Source organism: Centroberyx gerrardi, chromosome 13 (assembly GCF_048128805.1).
Source record: "Centroberyx gerrardi isolate f3 chromosome 13, fCenGer3.hap1.cur.20231027, whole genome shotgun sequence".
NCBI lineage: Eukaryota > Metazoa > Chordata > Actinopteri > Beryciformes > Berycidae > Centroberyx > Centroberyx gerrardi.
The window spans coordinates 17,300,191-17,309,458 of NC_136009.1; the positions used below are offsets into that span (position 1 = coordinate 17,300,191).

Consider the following 9,268-nt stretch of genomic DNA (forward strand, 5'->3'; position numbering starts at 1 on the left):
GAGTAGTACAGAGAGAGAAAAGGTGCCAGACAATTACAGGAGGAGGAAGAACAAACAACGAAAACAACACGAAAAGAGCAGCACATGAAGGAAGCAGCACATATCATCACAGGTACACAGATGGCATCATTCACCATTAAAATATCTGCACCAAAAAGGATATGAGGATACAAAGAAAAATGGAGATCAAAACAGTTGAATGAGAAACATCATTTGAATGTACCGAATGCTACTTCTCTCTCTCTCTCTCTCACTCTGTGTCTCCCTCGCTCTCTCGCAGGGAGTGATAATATTGAACGAAGCGCCTCGCTACGCCATTAGTGCAGTAAAACAACAAAGGAAATGAATAATAGAGAATATGATTTTGTGAAGTGGTGGAGTGAACGAGTCCTCCCCTCTTCCTGCTGTAGTGAGCCCTGCAGTACATTGATCTGCGGGCTGCCTCACCCCTCAGCCAGAGCCGGCGTCTCAGACACCGCACCACTATGCACGCCACACTGCTCTACACTACGACACCTTGCCACCCAGACATCCCTTCAGATCTCCACCACGCTTCCATTTGCCTCAGTCCGCTCCACTTTAACGGAGCTGACACCCTCTTCCGAAAAACAGCCCCAACCTGACACAGCCAGGAGCAACAAAAAAAAAAAGAAAAAAAGAAAGAAAAGAAAGGAACGTATATATAAAAGAGAGAAGAAAGAGCAAGGAGCATGTGGTTATAATTACACACAGGCAGCACAGTGGTAAAGCCAAGCTGCAGATCTTAAGCCTGCTCGACACTCTCCGGGTAAAAAAGCGCACTGCCTCATTAAATCTCAGATATCACACCGTTCCTGCCCCTCTGCACTAAGTATAATACTGTCTATCTTTCAGAGGGCCTCTTTTGTTAGCATTTCTCCTTTGCCTCTGCTACATATCAAACATGAATGAGAAATAGGATGCAGGACCTGCAGAACGCTTGCAGACTCACAGAAGAGCACAACTGGGGGTCTACTTATGAGGCAGCTCTCGACACCATGTCTGATTAAGCCCCTAGCTTGTCAGGAGTCTAATGGCTATTGTAGCTGTGTCCATCAAAGCGCTAAATGCATGAAAAGCAGGTAAGCTTTTCCACAGCTTTCCGTTTGACATTAAAAAGAGCTTGTTTGGGCAGTGGTTTAACCATAAGGAAGAATTACAGTCGTTAAGATAAAGAGCCGGCGATATACGAGCTGCGGTAAAAGATTCTAAAAGTTGGTGGTGACAAATTCACCAAATAGTGAGACAAATCTCCCCGCATCCAGCCTCTTAAAAGTTTAGCCACAAACGACTCTCTTCTCGCCGACCATTCGTCAAGCTGCATCCTGAGAGGGGGTTAAAAAATAAATCAGTCAGACGAAGTCAAATGAGGAAAGTGAGAAATTAATTTGTGCGCCCTCTTGATTTCTCCACAGGCAGACATCGATCATGTGGCGGCTGTCTCCCCTCACTCTGGAGATGGAGGTGGCGGAGGGATGGGGAGAGGGAGAGGCGTGTGTCTGAGGGGGTCGTTGTAATCAGGCACACTCATTAGCTCTGCTTTGGCTCTGGATGACAGGAGGTCTCCGAGGCAAGTCTGCCTCTCATGCCCAGTCCTTCATCCCCTGAGCTGGGGTTAGTGGGGCTAAGGAGGCAGTCTCTCCCCCAACACCACCCACCAATATCTATCAATACGCACTAACACAGCCGCAGACACAAACTGCTCTGCTTTGTCCAGAGATGCCCTTACAAAAAAAAAAACTCACACCCACTTGTGAATTCAAAGCACATGTGGTTTTTGGACAGATGTGAAATTTCCCACATGAAAATGACATTTTCACCTGTGAGTTGTCTCTTTGCATGTGAAATTAAGTTTTCATATGTGAAACAAACGTGTATAAAATGTTGACATGTGGAAAAAAAAACACTTCACCCATGAATTGAAATTTTCACATCTGAAGTAAAAACTGTCACGTGATACAACGTGAAAAAAATTGTTCAGACGCACATGTGCTTTGAATTTACATACAGGTTTTCACATGTGACTTTTTTGTAAGGTGGAAAAAAATGTAAATGTTTAATGTCATTTCTGCCCTATTAGATAGTATACACTACAGGGCAAAATGAAACACGGGAGAGAGAGAATGGACAAGAACAAAGATCGGGAACTGCACTTTAACTCACAACATTATGAGCACATGGTATGCGGTCTAACCCACTGTCTCAGGCATTGGACTGCTTTAGTTTAAGTGTGTTTAAGAGTCTCAAAGCTAGTTCAATATATCTGCTAAGCGCTGTAATGTAGATTTGAGGAGTGATGGGTAGCAAAAAACAGACAGAATAATATTGTCGGCAACTGAGAAAAGCCAGGATCTATTGTAGTGATGCGGCCCCAGTGTTTTGCACAGGAACGTCCCTCTTTGAGGGGACTCAGAGAGCTGTAGGTAAATGCTGGACTAATGTGGCAGCCTAGGAGTACCCAGGGTCCCCAGCCTGCTGGGCAAAGCCATCCATATCGGGTTTAAAATAACCACGCCTGAGACTTAACCTTTACCAGAGACAAATGAAATGAAAATATACAGTGTGGTGCATCAGGAGCAGGCTTCATTCATAGGGGGCTTTCTGCTAGCCTGACCTGAATTACCGCTCTGTTCCTGGAGGGCCACCGTGAATGGCACACGAGGAGACAGGACACATTCATCTGGGTAGCTCTATTCTACATCATACAGAGGGTTGGGAAACAAAGCCACTAAACCCCCCCCCCCCCCCCAAAAAAAAAAAAACCGGCACGAACACACAGAAACGAATGCGGACACACAAGGGCAGACATAGGCACACCTGCGTGTACGCGCGCACACACACATACACACACACACACACACGCAAACACAAACAAACAAAGAAAAAGACCTCAATAGGCTTAAAAATACAAAGTGCATGCATTCCATAGCATGTGCACAGTTCTGATACACATGCATGCACACACAACCACGGAGTTGAGCAGAAAGACAAAGAAAGGTAAAACCGAACACACTTCATTTCATTCTGGACCCAGACAGACAGACAGACAGACAGACAGACACACACACAGACACACACACACACGCGCACACACACACACACACACACACACACACACACACACACACACACGCACTCCACTTTCCAGCCCAAAACGATGAAATATGAAATGGAGCATTACCGCTCGGAATGGCAGTCTGCCCAGGACTGTGCTGGTCCTCTGTCACATTGTCTTCTACTGCCAGAAAAAGAGAGGGAAAAAGAGGGGAAGAAACAGTTAACAGTGAAAAACAAGTTATACACATTGAGATTTCCTTCTTTTTTATTATTTACTATTGAGATTTTCTGTATGGAAACTCCAAGAGATTTCAACAGCTTTCGACAGCTCAACCTGTGGTTTGGGAATCCACGCAAGCCTTTCATATGTATGAGGTTTGGCAACAAGGCAAACAGCCACCCACGTAAATAACATATTGGACTGGGTAATGACGTGATGAATTATGAACGTCTCCCATGAAACATCCTCCCAACATCAACAGTGACCAAGTGAAAAACACCTTGATGACTGCATTAGTGAGCAGGTTTGTACAGTGCCTTGGTTAACTGCACTACAGTAAGACTATCAAACAGAACATTTCCAGGATCCAGTATAAATCTGGACCGTCCCTGAAAACCAAATATGATCCAAAATTAAATTGCAAATGAAAAATGAAAACATCAGCAGCATCACAATTTCAAAAATAACCAAATAAAAAAATACATAAACTTTTTTTCCATTAATACGTATTCACACAATGTGCCATAACTTATTTGCACCTTTGAAGTGCTTCGGCTGGTTTTCACTTGTCAAAATAGTGATGGCTTGATCAGCGCTCAGATCTCCTCATTAGGTACAGTACATGGCAACCAAATCACTTTTGACTTTTTGACAGCGGCCTTGACAAACACGACTTCTGTTTGGTAAAAGGTAGGAACCTTTTACACTGGAGCCTTTTTCGAACTGGTGTGAGTTCCTTGTGGCATGTCAAGTACAAGGAACAAAATGGATTTTAACAGCGGGAAGAGAACAAAAGAGTCTCCCACCTGTTCCATGTAAAATGAGGGTCTCACTGAGGACTTCTTACGCCTCTGCGTTCCACCCCTGCAGTTGAAATGCATTCTCCATTATGTCTTTTCTTTCTAGCCTTTCATTTTCCTGGGCAAAGAGGAAGGGGGAGTCTGACAGGACCTCCCAGTAGGGGAGTGTGGCAGTGACTGCCAAAGCAGAAACTGGCGCACTTTTAAAATCGCACAAAATATCCTGTACTTTGCATAATTAAGGCAGGATCCTATGGTGGCAGAAGCCTTTCCCTCAGGGGAGCACGAGTCAGTGTCAAGCAGGGTGTCAAACCTCAGTGAAAAATGAAGAGGAAAGTGTCGAGCTATTTCTTATGAAGACGGCAAAAGACGGAGCGACTATGTTTCACTGTCAGGCCTCGACCGGCCAAAACCGAACACAAGCCATGTGTAAAGGAATTCCCATAAAAAGCTTTTTATTCAAAATAACTTACAGGAATGGGAATATTCCTTTAAATACACAGAGCAAGAATATCTTTGATCGGAAACATTTCCCTTAGAAATAACTGATGTACACAGAATATATTATGCTAAATAAATAGCCATAGGTCTGCCAATTAATTAGCTAAATCAATTAAAAGTGATGGAAGAGAGGTAGTTGGACACAGTGGAGGTATCTCCCTCAGAGCCACCAAAGAAAGCTGCATCCAGCCAACACAGAAACCTTGTCCTGCTGAAGGAGGCCTTAGTGACTGACGCCCTGAGAGTTTAATGAGTTTCTCCAGCGCTGTTGAGCGCTTTGCATCCAGGATCATTTAAATGGGCAGGGATAGGGGGGTCCTAATAAATCCCCCATGGTTCTGTCAGAGATTGGTGGTGGGAGCTGGAGTTTTTGTTTTGATTACCGTCCCTGTTGGTGAGATGAGGGAGTTCAGGCAGAAAATTCTATTTTACAATGCCATCAGAACTTAAACATTACGGCAGTTTGTGGTGATTTGTCACCACTGTGAACTGATTAAAAGTTTTGCCATTTAAAGTAAACAACTTTCTTTCTAGTGCAAATTATTTCTCATTTGCACCTCTCTGCTAGATAATTAATTGATAGCTACCTAGGTGGGGTCATAGGAGGTGAGCTGTCAAGTAAGGGCAAGAACCTGTGATGTTTCATACGAGCTGGACGTTTGATTTGCGATCGCAGCATCGTCCGTACAAATACAAATAGCTTGACAGTTTTAATTAATATACTCTAAAGCTCATGATCACCTCGTAATGACTGTAACTTTAGTTGAATACATCTCAGTTCAACATATCCATTGTTGTTTATGCATCACAGCTATCAGTTAATTAATTTTTGACAAGGTACAGTGTATCACTCTGCCTGTGACACACTGTAATCATGCTGCTAGATTTTGTTGATACAATACCAAATACACATGGGACCATATCAGCGCTGCTCCTTTGATTTTCAAAAAAATTGAGCAGTAATAACAAAATCCCACAACAAGTGTCATAGCATTAAAGGCCATTAATTAACATACTAGCCACACACAAAAACAAACGTACAGTAACTGTCATTATTCTGTGATTGACAATCCCTAAGACAGGACATTTCCGTCTATGGGTGAATTAATTTTCTGCAGATAGTGGCGCAAAAACAAGAAGCTAAAATAAAACAAAACAAAACAAAACAAAACAAAACAAAACAAAACAAAACAAAACAAAACAAAACAAAACAAAACAAAACAAAACAAAACAAAAAACAGATTGATCACCACATGCACTATCCATAAGACACAACACGCTCATAAATCTAATGAATTCAATAGACACGAATAAGCAAAACGCTACAAACTCTCAGCAGCTTGTACCATTGCTAATCCATCAAATGAATTCCTGTTGTGTAAGAGATTTCAGAGCGAAGAGTGTGCGCGCGTGTGTGCGTGTGCGTGTGTGTGTGCGTGTGTACATGTATGCTTGTATGTATGGGTATCTCACAACACTTCCCAGACACAGAAAAAAGCCCTGAGTGTGTTCCTGGATATGCGTGACTCATCTGCTTGGTTACAGCCAGCTTGGACGATACAGTGCCGAACACAATGGCTGTGTAATCCGCCCTGACTGACCGGGAAGGAGACGCTCGCCACAGGGACTACAACTCAATTTAGCTCAGGTCAGGAGGTCAACCCTCCTCAATTAGGGCTGGGAAGGGAGGGAGGAGGACACACACTGCACATGAATAACTTTCTTAATGAGCATTATTTGAACTGGTGATTAGTGTCATAAATAATTTGCAATGGAGGAGCATGTTAATCACGTTGCATAATATTTGTAATCCTTCATATATCGCCATGTACTGTAAAGCAAGTCATAGGAATAGTTATTCTGAAAAAAACATGAACTCCCTTAATAGTAATAACATAATGCTATGAATCAATAATCCTGTTACGCAATTAGATTGTATTGCAAATGTGGCTTCCTGAAAAATGGCATGTAATATTAATGCTGTTCATACAGACAAGCCAGAGGATAACGCAAATAAACCAAGTAACATATCATTTCATTTGTAGCAGCGGTGGAAATCAATCACTGCCTGTGAATCAGAAGTTTTCTCCATGTGGCAGACAATCCATGACAACAGGAGAGACACATGCCATGGAATAAGAGGAGATATCGGCCAGCTCCCGCGACACCCGGTCCAACACACTGAGCCGCATGTCAAGAGCACTGACAGCCGTGCTAATGGGATTTTTCCACGGCTCCATCATAATTTCCTTAATGATAATACTAACCATATTTTTGTGTCACATTAGAAAAGTGTTAATGGGTGTTATGCCACAGATCATTAATTGTGAACAGGCTAGAATACTGCAGCTTCCTAAAACTAGCAGCAACACTGGGGCCGATAGAGGTTTTAACTAGAGAGAGAAAAAAAATGAGTGGAATATGCCTCCACACTTTTAATTGCTCAAATTCAGTGAATGAGGCCTTTATTACATTTAAACTTAAATATTATGTGAATTCAAAATTTAGAGCTGAATTACTTTTCAAGTAGTTTTTATGACAAAATTGCCTGAGCTCAGATGCACCCAAGTAACATGACTTATTTTCAGTAACACATAATACCTAAAGATTGAAAGGGGGAGTGGCTATGCGTCCCTAAGCACGACGGACATGGTCAGATATCAGTGAATGACAGATATTAATATAATCAGATATACTGAACAAAAGAACAAAATCTACAAATTCTGACAACAGTGAATTTTTAAGCAAATAATATTTGAGTTTTCCTTGATAACGTCAAATTCACCTGCATTTTTATTCACAGTTCCCTGACGGGAAGGAAAGTATAAATGTACTGCAAGTCCATGCTGTTTATATCTGAGCACAAGCAGAACCATTTTAACTTTGACTTTGACTTTGATCATCGTTATTAACTATATTTTTTAACGGGCCTTTCACAGATTTCTTAAATCAACCTGTTTTTTTGCAATCTATATTTAAAGAGTAAAATAACCGTTCCTCTCATGTAATGCCAAGTAAAATTCCAGAGTTCACTCATGTGGCGACAAAACTCGGCTCCTGAAAAATATCAAATATTTAAGGTGTACATGACACAGCGCTGACTTCATGACAACCGCTATACTTAAAGTAAATGGTGCAGAAAATATATTTATATATGCAGATGACGGTCCCGGAAACCTCCTCCTCAGCCAATAAACACATTAGTACTGAGACATGAGAGTGTCATTTGTGCTCCAAATGAAAATATCAACCCAGTCTCACACTAGTCAGGAAGTGCATGTAGGATAGGCAACGTGGCAGTCGTCACACACTATGTGCAGGATTTGGAGTGAGATCCTCCTTCCTTGCTGCACACCACTGACTGAGGCAATGTGCTGACCCAAAGCTTCTGCGCATCAAAACAAAATTACAATGTGCCCACAGTTGAGAAATGTAGAAGGCTCAGGATTGAGTAAATGTCAGTGGCTAGGGTGAAGTGTTTGCATATAAGCGAATGATGTATGGTCTCGTCCTGTGCCATTTATTCCCCCAAGCAATAACGTAGCCGGATCTGTCTCTCAGACTTAATTGAAACGGGACTTGTAACGTTGCCCTTTTCCTCGATGGGACCAAAAACATAACCTCTGACTCCCACAAGCAGCCAATACTGAGGAAGAGGGGAAAGGGGGGGGGGGGTTTGCTTCCACAGGGGGAAAAAAAAGAAAAAAAGTGTGGCAACTGTCAGAGCTTTATTTTGACGTCTCCTCTACATGCTCTCTGTCCATACGATCAACCAGACATGATGTCCGCTCCACCTTCCCTCCATGTTCCATCAGCACCTCTGCTTATTTTCCCTTCCGCAGAACAAAGTGTTCTTTCTGCGCAAAAAACAGCTCCGTCCACACTGACCACTGCCTCAAGTCAGCAGAAGACAACCAATAAAAGTGAAATCTGAACTCTGCAACCACATTCTACTGGAGAAAACATAGATGCACACACACACACACATGCACACACACACACACACACACACACACTCACGAATACACGCATGGACACACACACATGCACATAAAAACACGCTGACACACACACATACAAGGAGACATCAATTTAGCGTTGAAAATATATTTTAAAAATCTGCTCTTAAAAATATAATTCAAACTGTCTTGTCCAGACAATATTGAGGCATACTGTCTGCAGCAACTATTTTTAAAAAATGACAAGGAAAGTTATTGTGGACATCTGTATAAGTGTAGCTCTGTCCCCGAGGAAAGAGATAGACAAAGAACAATAAATAACATCTGCCTGGCCTTCCTTGGGTCTGATCCAAAACAGGGAAATATCTATGACGTATCTGCATTTCTGCTCCGCCTGAGCAGTCGGAATGAAGACATAAAAGTGGGGATATTTTGTGCGCCACATTTTTCCAATTTAAATTTCAGTGACAATAACAAAACAAACAATGTCATCACTCTGACTTCATTTGCATACTGATTCTCTCTCTTTCTTTCACTCTCTAGCTCTCTCTCTCTGCCTCTCTCTCACACACACACAAACACGCGCACACAAATCTAAACAGATGTTCCTTTGAATGCTCACACAACCACACACACACACAAATACACACTTGTAGCATGTAGCATGCTGGCAGGAGAAGATTATATATAAGTGATGTGTCTTTTGAGAATAG

General features: G+C 42.2%; 1 protein-coding gene across 2 annotated transcripts in view; it reads right to left on the minus strand.

Annotated features, from left to right (window-relative positions):
• The window catches only part of LOC139925580 (zinc finger protein 521-like), a 93,478-nt gene that overhangs the window by 82,105 nt on the left and 2,105 nt on the right, over nt 1-9,268 (minus strand). For both annotated transcript variants that reach the window (XM_071917016.2, XM_078287933.1), the window contains exon 2: nt 3,200-3,253. The gene's annotated coding sequence lies outside the window, so the exon portion shown is untranslated. The remainder of the gene's footprint in view (nt 1-3,199; nt 3,254-9,268) is intronic.